Consider the following 20,071-nt stretch of genomic DNA (forward strand, 5'->3'; position numbering starts at 1 on the left):
TTACATCGATATCCCAGGGTGGATCGACCGCGCAGCCACGGATCTGATTCATGCATCTGTTGTACCTCTTTGCAAATTGATCAACGTCTCTGGTCCCTTGTGTATCTGTGGCCGCATGCGCTGTGGCGTGGTCCGCGAGTTTAAAAGGATGGAACGAGTGCTGGTGTGTCTGTCTTTGGCTCAGCCTGAAGATGGCTGAACGTTATACAGATGAAATATCAGAAGAAGTGGAATTTATACGTCAGCACGCCCGAAATTTAACAGAGCAGTCATTGCGCCGCGAAAACATGAAGATGTACATCAAGCATTCAAATGGGCTTGTGACTCACCACAGTCAACCCCGTGGGGAACGGAAAGCTTCATTACCGTAGATATAGTAGGGGTCAGTGATGTAAAGTGGAAAGAAGACAAGAATTTCTGGTCAGGTGAGTATAGGGTAATATCAACAGTAGCAGAAAATAGTATAACGGGAGTAGGATTCGTTATGAATAGGAAAGTAGGGCAGAGAGTGTATTACTGTGAACAGTTAAGTGATAGGATTATTCTCTTCAGAATCGACAGCAAACCAACACCAAGAACGATAGTTCAGATATACTAGCTGACGTCACAAGCTGAACGTGAAGAGATTGAGAAAGTATAAGAGGACACTGGAAGGGTAATTCAGTAGATAAAGGCAGGTGAAAATCTAATAGTCATGGGGGACAGGAATGCATTTGTACGGGAAGGATTAGAAAAAATGATTGCGGGAGAATATGGGCTTGGTACTACGAATGAGAGAGGAGAGGGTCTGATCGAGTTCTGAAATAAATTTCAGCTAGTAACAGCGAATACTCTGTTAAAGAATCACAAGAGGAGAAGGTACACTTGAAAAAGGCCGCGAGGTACGGGATGATTCCAGTTAGATTACGTCATGGTGAGTGATGAAAAACAGGCTGAAGTTTAAGAGCCTAGTCAGGAAGAATCAGAAGTGGGAAAAGGAGAGTGCTAAGGAATAAAGAGATGCGTTTAAAGTTCTCTGAGGCTATAGGTACTGTGATAAAGTATAGCTCAGCAGGCAGTTCAGTTGAAGGGGAATGGACATCTCTAAAAGGGGCAATCACAGAAGTTAGAAAGGAAAACCTTGGTACAAAGAAGGAAATCGAAAAAGAAACGATTGTCGGAGAGACTGACTCAGCAGATACAAAAGTCAAAGCAACCTTCGGTGAAATTAAAAGCAAGTGTGGTAACATTAAGAATGCAATGGGAATTCCACAGTTGAATCCCCTCTTTAAGGGGGAAGATTTCTTTGAAACAGGAGCCGATGTAGAAGAGATGGGGATGCAGTATTAGAAGCAGAATTTAAAAGAGCTTTGAAAGACTAAAGATGACATAAGACTGAAGAGATGACAACATTCCATCACAATTTCTAAAATAATGGAGGAAATGGCAACATAACAATTATTCACATTGTGTAGAATGTTGAGTATGGTGATATACCGTCTGGCTTTCGGAAAGATATCATCCACACAATTCCGAAAACCAAAGAGCTGACAAGTGCGAGAATTATCGCAGAATCAGCTTAAAAACGCACTCATCCAAGTTGCTGACAATAATAATATACAGAAGAATGGAGAAGAAAACTGTGGATGTGTTAAATGACGATCAGTTTGGCTTTAGGAAAGGTAAAGGCACCAGAGAGACAGTTCTGGCGTTACAGTTGATAATAGAAGAAAGATTAAATAAAGATCAAGACACTTTTATATGATTTGTCTACCTGTAAGAGGCCTTCGACAATGCCAAATGGTGCAAGATGTTAGAAATCCTGAGGAAAATAGCTATAGAGGGAGATGGGTACAAGAGCCAAGGGGGAACAATGAGAGTGGATGACCAAGAACGAGGTGCTTGGATAAAAAGGGTAAGACAGGGATATAACCTTTCGCCCATACTATCGAAGAAGCAATGATGGAAATACGAGTAAAAGAAAGGTTCAAGAGTGTAAATAAGACGAAACATGGATGGATATCAACGATAAGATTCGCTATGACGTTGCTATCCAATGAGTACAGTATATGAATTGAGAGGTAACTGAAGAAAGACGAAAATAATGAGAAGTAGCAGAAATGAGAAAAGCGAGAAACTTAACTTCGATATTGATGATCACGAGGTAGATGAAGGTAAGGACTCTGCTACCTACGCAGCAAAATTACCAATGATGGACAGAGCAAGAAGGACATCGAAAGCAGATTAGCTCTTTCAAAAATTTGGGCATTCCTGGCCAGGACAAGTCTACTAGCATCGAACGTAGGCCTCAATTTTAGCAAGAAATTTCTGAGAATGTGCGTTTGAATGGCTCTGAACACTATGGGACTTAACATGGGACTTAACATCTGAGGTCATCAGTCCCCTAGAACTTAGAACGACTTAAACCTAACTAACCTAAGGACATCACACACATCCATTACCGAGGCAGGATTCGAACCTGCGTCCGTAGCAGTCCAGACTGAAGCGCCTAGAACCGTACGGCCACACTGTACGTTTGAAGCACAGCATTGTACGGTAGTGAAACATGAATTGTGGGAAAACCGGAACAGAAGAGAATCAAAGCATTCGCGATGTGGTGCTACAGACTAAAGTTTAAAATTGGTTGCGCTGATGAGGTATGGAACGGGGAGGTTCTGCGCAGAATCGGAGAGGAAAGGAATAAGTGGAAAATACTGATAAGAAGAAGGGACAAGATGATAGGACATCTGTTAAGACATCAGAGAATGACTTCCATGGTACTAGAGGGAGCTGTAGAGGGTAAAACTTGAAGAGGGAGACAGAGATTGGAATGAATATATCCTGCAAATAAATGACAACGTAGGTTGCAAGGGCTACTCTGAGGTGAAGAGGTCGGCGCAGGAGAAGAATTCATGGCACGCCGCATCAATACAAAAGTTTACATTTACATCGTAAATGAAATGTGGAATCAAATGCGCCGGGTCTTAATTCTAAAAACAATATACTTGATCCAGAATGAGATTTTCACTCCGCTGCAGAGTGAAAATCTCAAATGGTTCAAATGGCTCTGAGCACTATGGGACTTAACTTCTGAGATCATCAGTCCCCTAGATCTTACAACTACTTAAATCTAACTAACCTAAGGACATCACACACATCCATGCCCATGGCAGGATTCGAACCTGCGACCGTATCGGTCGTGCGGTTCCAGACTGTAGCACCTAGAACCGCTCGGCCATCCCCGCCGGCTGAAAATCTCATTCTGGAAACATCCCCCAGGCTGTGGCTAAGTCATGTCTCCCCAGTATCCTTTCGTTCAGGAGTGCTAGTTCTGCAAGGTTCGCAGGAGAGCTTCTGTAAAGTTTGGAAGGTAGGAGACGAGGTACTGGCAGAAGTAAGGCTGTGAGGACGGGGCGTGAGTCGTGCTTGAGTAGCTCAGTTGGTAGAGCACTTTCCCTCGAAAGACAATGGTCGCTAGTTCGAGTCTCGGTGCGGCACACAGTTTTAATCTGCCAGGAAGTTTCAGGTATACTTGATATTTGCTGATTTCAGCGCTGTCTACCACTAGTAGGAGACAATGGTTTGTGTAAACCGTGTGTATGTTTTGGCGTACAATACGAACACGAAATATAAGTGGAGGGTCCCCATTCTAAAATACAAAGTTGACTTGCGGCGCCGTTATACGGGGAGTGGTTAGAGGGCAATAGTTGTAGCAGACACAGGTGTCCCCTTTACTAGTATTAACTTTTCACCTATAACAGTTTTTTCATACTGTATGTCGTTTTCTTAATATTCAGTTCTCTCACCATTGAAAAATACGCCCTATATACAAGCGAACAATTAAAAAAATCAGTTACGTTACCTTTTTCCAGGTGGAGATATAAACTGTATAACTAACCCGCTTGTCTCCAATGAACATAACTGTGTTACTCTCGTTGGTCAATACGTGGAAATTATCAATTGTTTCACTCAAGTGTTCAGAAAGCTATCTCGTGGGGAAGCTCCTGCACTACAACAGGAAATCTGCAATCCTTCACGTCAGTGGAACGATATTTCATGATCTATTTAATAGGATCAATAAAATTGTTTTCAGTACCAAATTTTAACAGTGGGAAATTATTTCTCCGGAGGCTGTCAATTTACAAGCGCGCCAAGCATGAATTCTTTAATGTTGAATATGAGCCGATGTGTTTCGAGTGTAGCACAGGAAACGTCTGAATATTCCGGCAGCGAACACCGCGCCGCTAAACAATAACCACACAACTGGCTGCGCGCGTGATTTACGCCGGGAGCCTGCTGTTTTATTAATTCGTTAATTAATGCCCAAACTGTTTACTGCCGGCGTGCTCATGCTCGGATAAAAATAAATAATAGCGGCGCACAGGTGACGCTATTAATTTCTAGTGTGGGTTTAATCAACTCGGGACACGTGCGCTTACGTGGAGGTCGGCAGCAGGCTTGGCGTGGCGTACAATACATGCTTCCCTCAGGGCACTATGCAGGGGCCTGTAGAAGTCACGCCACCTCACTTCATTACTCAAGTGGCTCAGGAGCGGTTAGCTGTTCTCCCCATTATATGTTTCTACAATTACTAAAATGGGCCAGGAACGACAGCAATAACATCGAATGCCCCCATCACCTTCCCTCTGTCGCCATTAAAAGATGAATTCTCCGTTTATTGTTATACACACCTTCCACAGGGAAATCATGAGAAGTACAGGCGCTAGAAAAACGGGTTAACTCAGAACCTACCTTAGCATCTTCGTAACCAAAAAATTTGTGCAATACGAACTGCAACAGAATAGTGCTCGTAATTTGGCAATTTTATGAATAATTTCCGCGCCTGTAACGCCAGCGTTCAAAGAAGATGGCACAGAGAAATTCCAAAATAGGCTCAAGCCATCAGTTTCAAGCACTGTCTGTGGCCTTTAGCGTCCATACGTTAGCAGTTGATTATGAAACGTAACAGGATAGCTACAAATTTTTGGGCGCACATGACGATGAAAATTTGAGCAATAATAAACACATTATTTAATTTCCCAAGTAGATTATCTCAACTTTTCTTCTCCGTACAGTTTCTGCTTTTGGAAACAAACAAATGAACGTCGTAATATACTATACATATCGCTGCTGTAACTCAACCGGTACGTTACGCTACGCTACGCTAGTTTACGCGGTACGCGCTATTTGTGAGTGGAACAGGATTAGAGGACAGTACCCTCCGCCACGCACCATTAGGTGGCTTTCGGAATATGATGTAGATATATTAATACCAGCAGCGAGAGTATATTGCGTTCAACAATTGGCATAGGTTAGCTGACTGCGGTTTTAGAGAATATATGAGGCCTTTTTATTGCTCCAATATAATATTTACTTTCTAGATGCATTTTATTTTTAACCTTAAAGGTATTTTGAATGGACTTTTTTAGTTACTTGTCCGTACTGCCAAAATATGCGTTTACTCTCATCTGCTCGTAGACTTCCGCTTCACTTAGTTGAATTATCTAGATATCTACATTGAGGCGACTTGATTTCTTTGTTTTCATAGTTTGTTTTTCGCTTAAATAAACTGATGATTTGTAAAGAACTTCAGATTTATATAACGTGAACTACGATAATTTTTTGCCGCTAATGAAATTCAGATTTGTCGATCTAGAAAAATGATTTACCTCTGTAAAATGGTGCAAGATTATTGAAATACTCGGAAAAATACGTACATGCTGTACGAAAAGAATGGTACATGCAAGATTTTCTGTAACCAAGAGTGTGGAACGAAAACGGACTAGTAGTGATCGTCTTAAATGACCATGACAGATGACTACAATCTTGCCCCTCTGTTCAAAACGTGTATAGGAAATGAAATAAAGCGTAATAAGGGGCCTTAAAGCAGTATCTATAATAAGATGTACTGATTACATTGCAATCCTCTGTGAAAGTAAAGAGAAATTACAGGATCTGTTGAATGAAATAAAGAGCCTACTGTGAACAGGATATGGACTGATAGTCAAATAAAGACGGACGTGCTGAAGAGCAGCAGAAATGTCTTCCTCTGCAATTAATATTCTTTTTAATTACATTTCTAATTAACTCTCCAATTGTTTACATCTCACAGTTTTGCAATTTCCAGAATTTGAGGAATTATTTGTGCGTTCTATGTATTTAATCGTATAAAGCACGAGCTCTCTACTACCATTACATATTAGTAACCAAATCCAAACTGTAATTAATTACATAACTAAAATAATACGAGAGACATTATTGTAATTAAAGTTCAGAATGGTTTTCTTATGGACAACTAAAGATTTTACTATAAAAGATTGTCATTGAATATTGTATTTTATACCTTCTTCGGTTGTACCATCAGTTTCTTTACTTTTTGGAAATTTTAATTGTAACATCAGAATTGTACATCATTAATAATGCTTTATTTTGGAAATTGTTGTTAAAGTTCTATATAAAGCGATGCTGCGAGTTAGTTGTTGACTTGTTGTTTTGTCAGTCAGTTTTAAAGTTACTTTTGGAAGTCAAAGCGATCAGTGAAGTTTGCCTGTGCTTTGTTTACATGACGAGTGTGCAGTTAGGATGTGAATTAATGTGAATAAAGTTTGTGAAGCATGAAAATTTTTCTTCATTCATCAATGGACCAGGCAGAAGAAACTTAAGTTAAGTAACATTCAACGTGAATCGTTACAATAGGACACAACGAGAAAGAATTCTGTAAGCTTACAACAAAATAATGCCTTGCGTTCTAAACAAGGAGACAAATATCGACTTTTGAGAAATAAATTTCTGAAGCTGTTCATCTAGACCACTGCAACGTGCGGAAGTAATCCATTGTTAGTTACAAAACAGGAAAACGAAACAATCGACCAGGTTTCAATGTGGTGTTACTTTGCATAGTAGACGAGGAAAACATGGAAAACTACTTCCAAGAAGGAAAATGATCGTGTCAAATGTTAGGACACCTGGGATTGCCATCCATTGTAGTAAAAGGATTCATATAGAGCAAAAATTGTAGGAGAAGACAGAGAATGGAATATATCCAACAAATAAATGAGGATTACATGAAAATTATTCGCAGTTGCAAATATGTGCAACCATCAGCTGTGTAATGAAATGATGACAACGAAGCTTTTCGTAGGACTGAGAATCGATCCCCGATTTCGCGCTTATCTTGAGCGGTCGCCTTACCATTACTCTATCCGGCTATGCGGCACTGACCCACCCAAACATCCATATGTCGTCAACCATGAGACCACTATCTACAGCGGAGATGAAAATATAGGCACAAGGAAAGAAATATTGGTGGGTCTAGTCAAAATATTCGGAAGACCAATAACCGAATAACAGGACTTAAGTATTCCGTCACAATATGATACAAATAGTTACTTCCATATTTACAGTATTGAAAGAAAATGATGGCTCTCGTTGCTGTTACTGTGTTATCCAGTCTGAAGACATTTTCATCGGTTCAACTACTGTTACCTCCGTTCTTCTGAACCTGTTTACTGAATTCAAACCGAGGTCTCCGTCTACAACTTTTACTCACCACACTTCACTCCACTACCGGAGTGACGATTCGTTGCTCTTTTGGGACATGTCTGTTAATCGATCCATTCTTTCAACCACAATTTTTTTCCAGTTCGATTCAGAGCTACTCATTAGTTATTGAATCTACCCTATATTCAGAACTGTGTCGTAGCAGCACATTCGGAAGCTTCTATTCTCTTCTTGCCTCAGCTGTTTATCGTTATCGATTCACTTATCCATAAGGCTAAACTCCAGACAATACCATCATGAATGACTTCTTAACATTTCAAGTTATTTTCCATGCCATATTCCACGTAAATTTCTGTTTTTCATAAACGTCTTTCTTGCTTTTACCAGTCTGAATTTATACCCTTTTTACTTTACCTAACATCAGTTATTTTGCTACCCAAAGAGAAAAACTCGACTGTTATTTTAAATATCTCTAATTCTAATCTAATTCCCTCAGTATTACCTGGTTAATTGGTTTTTATTACCCTTGATTCTCCTTTTTTCGTATTCGCCTTACAACCTCTTTCCAAGACAGACTGCTCTGAGTTCAACTAATGTATGCCTTCTCTTACAGAATTATAATATCATGCACAAACCTCCACGTTACCTTTCCCCGTTTATCCTTGGTATCGTTTTTTGCTTGCTTAATGCACAAATTAAATAACATTTGGGACAGAACAAAAGTTTGTCTCACACCCCGGTCAATTACGGTTCTGCTTACCTGTTGTGTCCTTCGGCTCCTATAACAGTGCACTTGGGTTTGTACGAGTTGTAGATTACCTTGCACTCCTTATATTTTACCCCAAATACTTCCAGAATTCCAAAGAATTTATTTAGTCGACATTGTCAAAAGCTTTCTCTAAATCTGCAAATGCTTTATTTGCCTTTCTTCGGTCTATCGTATAAGGCCGTAGAGTCTGGTCCCGCATTTCTCCCATTTCGGCTTCTACCAGTTACTCCATACATCAGTAAATAATTCACGTCAGCACTTTGCAGTTGTTTCTTACTAAACCGATGATTCTATAATATTCATACCTCTTTACTGTATTCAAACTTTTGTCTCCCTCTACAGTTCCTCCGCCTCTCCCCCACCCCCTCCCCCCCCCAACACACACATACTTCCCTCCGCAGCCAAATTGACTATTTTTTGATGCCTCAGGATATGTCCTAGCAAATGATTCCTTCTTTTGGTCAGGTTGTGCCATAAATAACCTTTTTCCCAAATTAGATTCATAATCTTTTCATTAGTTACTAGCTATACCCAATACTTCTTCTGTACCCATACACTTCAAAAGCTTTTATTCTCTTCCTGTTTGAAAACTCCCTTGGTTTCAGAAAATAAGGGACCTTAAAACGCGGCCCCTAAAAGTACTAATTTTTACAAAATGTTAATATTTGCAGCGCTTTCTCCTTGGGTGCTTTTTCAATTATGCTTTATCGTATTTAAGAAAAAAATCCGTCTTGCAGTGTAATGTTTTATTTGTGTCTACCAAACACATTTCGCCTATTAGGGATAGGCGTCTTCAGTGGTCTATAATATGCAGAAAGTTATTTAATTACTCATATTTTGATAGCAGAAATGTAGTGACTCTTTGAATTTGGTTTACTTAACATCAGTCCTCGTCGTCTAGCGGTAAAGTGATACGTCAAGTGATCGAATCCTGGTCGAATAATGGAAATTTTTACCTCTCGACGTTGTGAGGAATCACCAGGAACGACAAGTGGCTCATATCGACGCTAAACTGAGGACACGTAAGTCGCCAAAGTTGTTTCCAGCTAAAGACTTGCACTCAACCATTCAGCCACACACAATTACTCTTATTATTTTTTAGTCAATCAATTACCTACGAATATAAGATTGTGTGTCGTTACACTTCCATTCATTTTTACGTCTCTTTATTTATCCACGCGTTCTTCTGCAGTACTAGATGCGCTCAGTACTCATTTCCAATTGACAGGACACATTTAACCGTTTCACCACGCACCATCCTATACTGTAGCTCGCTGCACATAGTCTTGCTCACACGCTTTACGGCTGACTGAGAGGTTGTAGGAGCAGTAGGGGGTGAGCTTCAGGGGAGGTGTGTGTTATGGCACTGAAAAGAAACACAGCCATATATTTTTAAATAGATAATTTAAATGAATTATACAGAGTCACTCTATATCTACCAAAATATGTATCACTAAATAATTTTCATAATATTATAGACAATTAAAGATGTCTAGCCCCTAACTAGCGAAGTGACTTTCCCGTAGCGTATACCATGAGGTGGGGTCTCTGGGACCCTTTTGTTTAAACCGGAATTTAAGGCAAAAGTCGTTCGAAATTTTTAATTTATGCTACCTAACATTGATTTTTAGAACTGTTTGTGTTGTTTAAATGCTTCTAGCTCATTTTACTGCACTAAACAAAACATGCAGCATTTTACTCTTTATCATACAAAAGCACATAATTTAGTGTGGTTCTTCTAAATAGTAGAAACAAATAGACTGTTAGAGTATTGAATTTTACGTTCTGAGAAATTATACAATCTCTGTAGCAAATAAATATCCAAATAAAACTAAATTCCAGGGTTTAAATTTTCGCATAAAAATTCCACTCAATAGGTACAAAAAGAAATTCTTTCAAATTTACATTCATTGCTGGGAACTACATTTTTGTCACCACTCAGAACACATTCGATTTTAACAGACACTTTCAGTATTTCATTGAAGAACCAGACACATCCTCATCACAACTTTCCTGGAGTTCTGCCTCTGAACGATACTCTTGTTCGACAGCAGAATTATGATCACTGGCTAATGTAAAATCGCAGTCTTTTTCGTTTATTTATTGATCTATATCACTGACTCAATTTTTCTCTGTCTGACCATGATGTAATCTAATTGAAATCTTCCCGTATCTCCCGGCCTTTTCCAAGTATACCTCCTCCTCTTGTGATTCTTGAACAGGGTATTCGCTATTACTAGCTGAAACTTGTTACAGAACTCAATTAGTCTTTCTACTCTTTCATTCCTTGTCCCAAGCCCATATTCTCCTGTAACCTTTTCTTCTACTCCTTCCCCTACAACTGCATTCCAGTCGCCCATGACTATTAGATTTTCGTCCCCCTTTACATACTGCATTACCCTTTCAATATCCTCATACACTTTCTCTATCTGTTCATCTTCAGCTTGCGACGTCGGCATGTATACCAGAACTATCGTTGTCGGTGTTGGTCTGCTGTCGATTCTGATTAGAACAACCCAGTCACTGAACTGTTCACACTAACACACCCTCTGCCCTACCTTCCTATTCATAACGAATCCTACACCTGTTATACCATTTTCTGCTGCTGTTGATATTACCCGATACTCATCTGACCAGAAATCCTTGTCTTCCTTCCACTTCAATTCACTGACCCCTACTATATCTAGATTGAGCCTTTGCATTTCCCTTTTCAGATTTTCTAGTTTCCCTACCACGTTCAAGCTTCTGACATTCCACGCCCAGACTCGTAGAACGTTATCCTTTCGTTGATTATTCAATCTTTTTCTCATGGTAACCTCCCCCGTGGCAGTCCCCTCCCGGAGATCCGAATGGGGGACTATTCCGGAATCTTTTGCCAATGGAGAGATCATCACGACACTTCTTCAACTACAGGCCACATGTCCTGTGGATACACGTTACGTGTCTTTAATGCAGTGGTTTCCATTGCCTTCTGCATCCTCATGTCGTTGATCATTGCTGATTCTTCCGCCTTTAGGGGCAATTTCCCACCCCTAGGACAAGAGAGTGCTCTGAACCTCAATCCGCTCCTCCGCCCTCTTTGACAAGGCCGTTGGCAGAATGAGGCTGACTTCTTATGCCGGAAGTCTTCGGCCGCCAATGCTGATTATTTATTAAAATTCAGGCAGTGGCGCGGATCGAACCCGCGACCGAAGATGATTTTATTATGAATCAAAGACGCTACCCCTAGACCACGGGTACACAAGAATAATATATAGAAGATTGGAAAAGAAAATTGAGAATGCGCTAGGTGACGATCAGTTTGGCTTTAGGTAGGTTGTGGTTGGTGTTAACGTCCCGTCGACAACGAGGTCATTAGAGACGGAGCGCAAGCTCGGGTTAAGGTAGGATTGGGAAGGAAATCGGCCGTGCCCTTTAAAAGGAACCATCCCGACATTTGCCTGAAACGATTTAGGGAAATCACGGAAAACCTAAATCAGGATGGCTGGAGACGGGATTAAACCGTCGTCCTCCCGAATGCGAGTCCAGTGCTGGCTTTAGGAAAAGTAGAGGGACGAGAGAGGCAATTCTGACGTTACGGCTAATAATGGAAGCAAGGCTAAAGAAAAATCAAGACACTTTCATACGATTTGTCGACCTGGAAAAAGCGTTCGACAATATAAAATGGTGCAAGCTGTTCGAGATTCTGGAAAAAATAGGGGTAAGCTATAGGGAGAGACGTGTCATATACAATATGTACAACAACCAAGAGGGAATAATAAGAGTGAACGATCAAGAACGAAGTGCTCGTATTAAGCCTTTCACCCCTACTCTTCAATCTGTACATCGAGGAAGCAATGATGGAAATAAAAGAAAGGTTCAGGAGTGGAATTAAAAAAGGATATCAATGATACGATTCGCTGATGACATTGCTATCCTGAGTGAAAGTGAAGAAGAATTAAATGATCTGCTGAACGAAATGAACAGTCTAATGAGTACACAGTATGGTTTGAGAGTAAATCGGAGAAAGACGAAGGTAATGAGAAGTAGTAGAAATGAGAACAGCGAGAAACTTAACATCAGGATTGATGGTCACGAAGTCAATAAAGTTAAGGAATTCTGCTACCTAGGCAGTAAAATAACCAATGACGGACGGAGCAAGGAGTACATCAAAAGCAGACTCGCTATGGCAAAAAAGGCATTTGTGGCCAAGAGAAGTCTACTAATATCAAATACCGGCCGTAATTTGAGGAAGAAATTTTTGAGGATGTACGTCTGGAGTACAGCATTGTAGATAGTGAAACATGGACTGTGGGAAAACCGGAACAGAAGAGAATCGAAGCACTTGAGATGTGGTGCTATAGACGAATGCTGAAAATTAGGTGGACTGATAAGGTAAGGAATGTGGAGGTTCTACGCAGAATCGGAGAGGAAAGGAATATGTGGAAAACACTGATAAGGAGAAGGGACGGGATGATCGGACATCTGCTAAGACATGAGGGAATGACCTCCATGGTACTAGAGGGAGCTGTAGAGGGCAAAAACTGTAGAGGAAGACAGAGATTGGAATACGTCAAGCAAATAATTGAGGACGTAGGTTGCAAGTGCTACTCTGAGATGAAGAGGTTAGCACAGGAAAGGAATTTGTGGCGGGCCGCATCAAACCAGTCAGTAGACTGATGACCAAAAAAAAAATCACTGACTCCTTCCTCCATAGACCGACTAACAATTTCCTCAAACTCGAGAAAGTTAAAAATGACACATTCGTGCCATTACATTTTGCGGTATACGGTACTGTACTGAAGAAAACACGTACGTAGTTGACGAGGTGCGGTCTAGGAGACTCCAACACCTACCAATAACACATGTCAACAATAAACACAGAATGCTATAACGTAACCGACAGCAAAACATCATAGGCTTGGCAATTTAAGGAGCGTAGGGGGAATATAGAAGCATTCCACTACAACAGGCTTTGGAGAGCGAGATCGAAAATTTTCGAGACCACACCTCATGAGTTAAGAGGCTAAATATGTTTGGTAGACACAAATAAACTGTTAAGGTACAAAAAAGGGAATTTCTTCTTATCTATACGATAAAGCACAATTTTAGAGTTTGTTAGGGATAATTCATGGGGAGCAGACCTAAGAAGTGAACTCAAATTTTTCAGAGCCTTCGAGCTATCTCGGATTTATTGAGACGCACGGTGTATGTGTCTGCAAAGTTCTTTTATTTAGGACGTGTTGAACCATCAAGGCATTACGCTGTCCTCTGCGGCACTTGGAAGAAGTCTCTTAGCGAGCCTCTGCACTGGGGCTAGTAAGTCGCCGCTTAACATCGGGCGGCAGTTCTCCATTGAGTAGCTGGCCTATAAAACAGTATACTCCTGCATGTACGATAGCAAACAGCGAGGTCCCTATGGAATTCATGTGAAGGATTGCGTTTAAAAGATGGGTATCGTTGATTGTAAAGTTTTACATCGCGGCTGGAGCAGATTTCCCTGCATTATCTTAGTTCTGACAAATTTTAAGAAGGGCAGCACTACGTACATCATCTTTCAGCCTTTACAAGGAGGCGACAAAGGTCATGGAACAGTTCAAAATGGTTCAAATGGCTCTGAGCACTATGAGACTCAACTGCGGAGGTCATTAGTCCCCTAGAACTTAGAACTAGTTAAACCTAACTAACCTAAGGACATCACACACATCCATGCCCGAGGCAGAATTCGAACCTGCGACCGTAGCGGTCTCGCGGTTCCAGACTGTAGCGCCAGAACCGCGCGGCCACCTCGGCCGGCCGTGGAACAGTCAACTGCACATATGCAGATGTCGGTAGTATCGCATACACGAGGTATACAAGGGTTGTTCAACAGTGGAGCTGTAATTTGTAGTCACGTGACTCATGTGGAAAGGTTTTCGACGTGATTATGACCACACGACGGGAATTAACTGACTTTGAACGCGGAATGGTAGTTGGAGCCAGATACATTGGACATTCCATTTCGGAAATCGTAAGAGAATTTAAAATTCCGAGATATACAGTGTCAAGACTTTGCCGAGACTACCAGACTTCGGATCTCTCACCACGGACAACGCAGTTGGTCGGCGGCCTTCACTTAACGCCCGAGAGCAGGGGCGTTTGCGTAGTATAGTCAGTGCCATCAGACAAGTAACTCCCCCTGAAAAAACAACAGAAATCAATGTGGGACGCACATCGAACGTATCCGTTAGGATAGAAGGTGAAATTTGGCGTTAATGGGCTATTGGCAGCAGACGACCAAAGCGAGTGCCTTTGCTAATAGCACGACATCGCCCACAGAGCCTCTCATCGGCTCGTTACCATATCAGCTGGACCCCAGACGAATGTAAAACCGTGGCCTGGACAGATTGAGTCCCGATTTCAGTTGGTGAGAGCCGATGGCACTATCCGAGTGTGGTGTAGACTCTACGAAACCATGGACACAGGTTTTCAACAAGGTACTGTCCAAGCTGGTGTGGCTCCATAATGCTGTGGGCTGGGTCCTCTGGTCCAGCTGAACTACTTGAACACCGTGCAGCCATTCATACATTTCACGTACCCAGACAAAGATGGAACTTTTATGAATGACAATGCGCCATGTCACTGGGCCACAATTTTCGCGATTGGTTTGGAGAACATTCTGGACATTTCGAGTGAATCTCTTGGCCATCAAGACCCCCAACATGAATTCCATCGAACGTCATAGGACATAATCGGGAGTCAGTAAGTGCGCAAAATCCTGCACTAGCAACACTTCCGCTGTTACGGACGGCTATAGAGGGAGCATGGCTCAATATTTATGCAGGGGACTTCCAACGACTTGTTGAGTCCATGTCACGTCGAACTAGTGCACTACGCCAGGCAAAAGGAAGTCCAACACGATATTACATTACGCTGTATCCTGTGCATTTTGCACCCTCAGTGTATTTTATGGCATTGTTAATTCATTTGAATTGATGTTCAGGGAATGTGACCCGTCACAATGACACATTAGAGTGTCATTTCGCTGTAGAGTGGGAGACACTTAAGACTGTGGGAGGACGAGTAGCCGGCACCGAGGTACCATCGGCGTCCCGTCTCCACCCCACTCCCTTACCGGACTGTGATGCATGTGTTTCACGCCACGTTTTACCGGAGTGCACTTTATATTGTGACGAGAGATCAAAAAAAAATTTTAAGTGGTAATCTGACCTCTATCTTATCTGATGAGAAGACGGTAAATAAAATTATGTGTAGTGTTTGGAGTTCAGCATGAGCTTTTAGGCTGGAGATCTTAGTGTTAGCCACAACGTCTACACTATTTTAAATCTTTCCACTGATTTTAGCTTTTCGCTGCAAATGATATATATGATAAAATGTGTGATTTTCTTTGTCTTGGGAATGGTACATATTTTAGGGGGTTGTGTATATTTTTTATTTCTAGTTCAAATTGTACTATACTGATCAACACAATTAAAGGATCATTTTTTCGAAACCTCTTAACTATCTTCCAATGCGACGCATGTTTGAAATTTGGCTCAAAGATGACTTAAACCTTCCTCTGTAATAGCGAAAAAGCGTGGTGCTCTGCGACGTTACTTTCGGGCTCGGGTGAAGCTTTAAACAACAAGGTGTCCGCGAGTGTGAAAATATGCCAGAGATGAGAAATTCATATGAAGTGTAAGGTGTCTTAACAATGTAATATTGGCGCCAAATTTTACCCCAATCCTTCCCAATTCCCCAGTGGACGTGTTGCACAGTGGGAAGTTCGTAACACCCCGGCTTAACCACATTTCACCCCGTCTTTTGACGTCTCCAGGGTGGAATTCAGAACCGCTACGCGCAGTGTTTCAACCATCGGTTTTCTGATGAGTGGACGAAGGAAACATTTCAAAGATACCGACGCTGAGAGTTGGCAGAATCGGAGAATCGGCCTCAAGGGGTGACAGGAAGGACGTCAACGATACCACCCCTTCCCTTGGATCGGTGATTCTCACAAGTTTTGCGGTGGAAAACGAGAGTTCGAAGTGTGATGAGCACGAGGAGGACGTTCTTGACAACTTTCGGTACTGCTGACACTCCCTGGACAATTCAACCCTTCTTTAAAGACATCGGGAGGCTGCAAGCCCACTGAACGTGAATGCACCTCTTAGGAATGGAGCGAGACCGCAATTTTTTCTCTCGCAGACGGGGTATACTAGAAACCGCTCAAAACGATTTCACGAAACTCCAATGTGATCCGAAACAGCCGTTTCGACGTTCATTTTTGGTACCTTTCTGCGGTGAGATCATAAGGGAGTGCAACATTGATACATGCGTCAATAACACGACAAATGTTCCTTTTAAGACTCTCAGTTCGAAAATGCCTTCGATACCACCTGTGCACCTTTGTTGCACACTTTAAAAATATTCCTATAAACAGACATCAACATCCATTCACCTGAGTGCCACTCCGATACTGCTCTAGCGCCTGAGGGCACGCTACCCTTTCGAAACGTCTTAGATTTCGCATATCTGCGTCGCAGTAGGATTTCAAAGAAGTGAACCTTCAATTGTGTTGCCCAATGTATTTTATCGTTGTGTACTTTTATCCAGACTCGTCTCATAAAGTTTTAGGACGGCCACTAGTGTACTTGATGTCGTGCACCCGCACCAGTATATTATCATTATCAACATGAAACTACGCCACAGAGTTAATAACTTGTGGCACTTGCCCATGAAAACTTGCTTCTGCTGAAAGAAAACATGATTCATTCTCTCGTGGCTCCGTCTAGCGTTGAAACTAACGGCAAAATGCAGAAACCAGAAATATTAAAATCTCGTTTTGAGATGTGTTTACCTATGAATATCAGGGTTTGAAGGCCACACAGACCTAGAATTGATAGATGTAAATGGTAGCACCTGCAGAATTGAAAAAGGGAACAATTAACGCTCTCAAGCCAAATTGGCACCAGGCTTTGATGGAGTTATAGCTAGATATCGTACTGAATACGCCAAAGAGTTACTCAGTGACCATATGCCCTATGGACCGCAACGTTTTAACTATGAGGATACTGCCTTCTGTAGCCTCCATCATGTATTTTAACATGCTTTAATGTTTATATGCAGATGTTTCCACTTGACCAACTTTTTATTTATTGATTGTCCGCCCCAAGGGCATTACAGTGTTAATTGTGAAGGTTGGGCCTTGTATGGTCTTCGACCTGTTGTATACCCTGTTTCAATGTTTATATGCATGTACTGAGGAGGCAGTAATCCACGAAACCGGTAATTCCTTAATAAAATTGGTTCACAATACATTTTTTTGTGGTTTCTCTGCTATAATATGTAATTATTTCACAGCGAATAGTTCCGTGTAACTTGCAGACCCATATCGAAAAAGTATGTGTGTTGCAGATCCCTAAAGTGTACTCTAAGCTCAAGCATCATGACTTTCCTGGAAGGACACAAGCCTTTCTCAAAGAAACAACACGAATTCAGAAAGACTATTCGTTGCTGTATTCATAAACGGCACGTTGCAAACAATAAGAGCAAGGGCACAGAGCCAATACGTCTTCCTGCATTTCCATCAGGAGTTCGACGTTATATCACACCGTCTACTGCTAACCAAGGTATGATCATACGCAATACATCTGTAATACACAGACGGAAAAAGAATCGCTACACCAAAAACTTATTAACTGAAACCTGTTAGTCAAGGATGGGAGGATTCGGTTACGATTGTGGACCGGGCCGTAATCAGTTACTTTTGGTTGGCTTTTACAGTTACACACATTTATTTTTAAAACAGTAATTCCAGACTCAACAATAAATAAAAAATAACACATGTTATTAATGAGGGAATAAACAACTATGTAAATAATAGTGTTTTCAGTGCGTTACAATTTAGCAAATCACCATAAAATACAAATACAGATAATGTTAAAAAAGAAAGAAAGAAAAAATAAGCCGCTGTGATCACGCCTGAAGGCCTTACACGTCAAGAATGGCAGTAAATTAAAAATATTTAAGAACTCACAGCAATTACAACTTACAGGTATTGAAATATTAAAAGGTAAGTGGCCACAAACACAGCAAAAGGTATCAGACGCCAGGAATGGCAGTAAATAAGGTTTTAAGCTTTACTGCTAAAATACAAATATCGAATTATTTTTTCAAAGCAAATGACCACAATCACAGCTGAAGGCCTTACACGCCAGGAACGGCAATTATATAAAAAATTTAGAAACCTGCTGTAAAACAGCAAATACAAGCAAAGGTTAATTAAAAGAAAAAAGCAACTGATCACCAAACACGTGAAATAAGATGATGGTAACCTTGTAACACAACCCTTACACTGCTAGATTTATTCCAGAAGGCGAGCAGAACTATTAAATAGACATACTTAACCTTTAATGTAGGCATTACAGGGTATAGTAATAAATAATACAATATTGAAACACAAGGACCAGTCACAGACGGTGCTCCAGGAATCGACCTCTGAGAAGGTCCGGCAACAAACACTTTTGCGAGCGATGAGATAGGCAGCCAAGAGTTGCATTCACTTCACAAGATGATAACTCCGACTAGTGGCAGTCTAACGAATGACTAATGATAATCTTGCTGGAGCTAGCTGACGTCCAACAAACCAAATGCAAGAATGGAACAACACGCCAAAGCCGGAACCGGCGGACTGCACTACGCCCCAGAATACTGTGTTTAGACCGCCCAGAACGAGAAAAGAACCACTACCAGATTTCCGTCCTATTCGACATACGCGAAAATCTGAATCAACAAGTCACAGTACAGAACACCAGACTAACTAACAGTAACTGAAACCTTACTCGATAAGCGTGCGAAGTTCTAGGGGACTGATGACCACAGATGTTAAGCCCATAGTGCTCAGAGCCATTTGATAAGCGTGCGAGCAAAACCGAAATGTATCCCACCAGAATCAGCAACCACACGTCATTGCGGAAACAATAGCAAAGCGAGCCAAAACCAGGCACCAAATGAGTGACATCAAATTCATTAGGCACACAAACGCATACTGAACTCACTGTGACAACTCTGACGATGGTTGGCAGAATGAAACAAATCTCTTCACTGCTTTATTAATTCACAGTTGAGTAACCACACTGAGCAATGGCCAGCTCACGTTCATTCCGTTTGTTCTTTGGCATTTTGTGGCAATGAGTGGCGTCTTATTTCTCCCTGAGTTACTACCATAACGAGTTGCTTACTTGCCTCCATCAGTGGCAGCAGCAGCGCTTATCGATACTAGTACTGCTGTATCATCTTTGAAACAAATCTCTTCACTGCTTTGTTAATTCGTAGTTGAGTAACCACACCGTCTAATCATTGAGTAAAGTGGTTTTAACACAGTAGGGTTTCAAGTACTAAGTGGTACACAGATCCACCAAACTACACATGACGGCGCGATGATAATCGGTCACAACATCACATACGTACTACAGAGCCCACACGGGTTACTGACTCCGCTCTACTTGGACTGAAATGCACTCATCTTAAACCTTGCTGGATCCATTTTACGACGAGGTCGTGCGCCCTCGTGACCACAGCCCTTCCATCCGTTAGTCCATGTGTGCCGCCAGCGGTCCTGGCGTGTTCTCGCACTGTGCGGACCTGGCTCCTCCTGAGTCCCCAACCGAAGTGGCCTACTCACACGACCCTGAGAAACAACGACGTCGCCGCAAAGATAGGGCAACAGTTACTAAATATCGATAACCGCCGCTGCTGCCACTAGCGGACAGGCAACACTTGTGAAACGAGTGGCGCCAGTCAACACGAGAAGAAGACAAACGACGGCAACCATGGCAACTAAACGATACCGTCTGGCCTCCAACA

Source organism: Schistocerca piceifrons, chromosome 4, assembly GCF_021461385.2.
Source record: "Schistocerca piceifrons isolate TAMUIC-IGC-003096 chromosome 4, iqSchPice1.1, whole genome shotgun sequence".
Lineage (NCBI taxonomy): Eukaryota > Metazoa > Arthropoda > Insecta > Orthoptera > Acrididae > Schistocerca > Schistocerca piceifrons.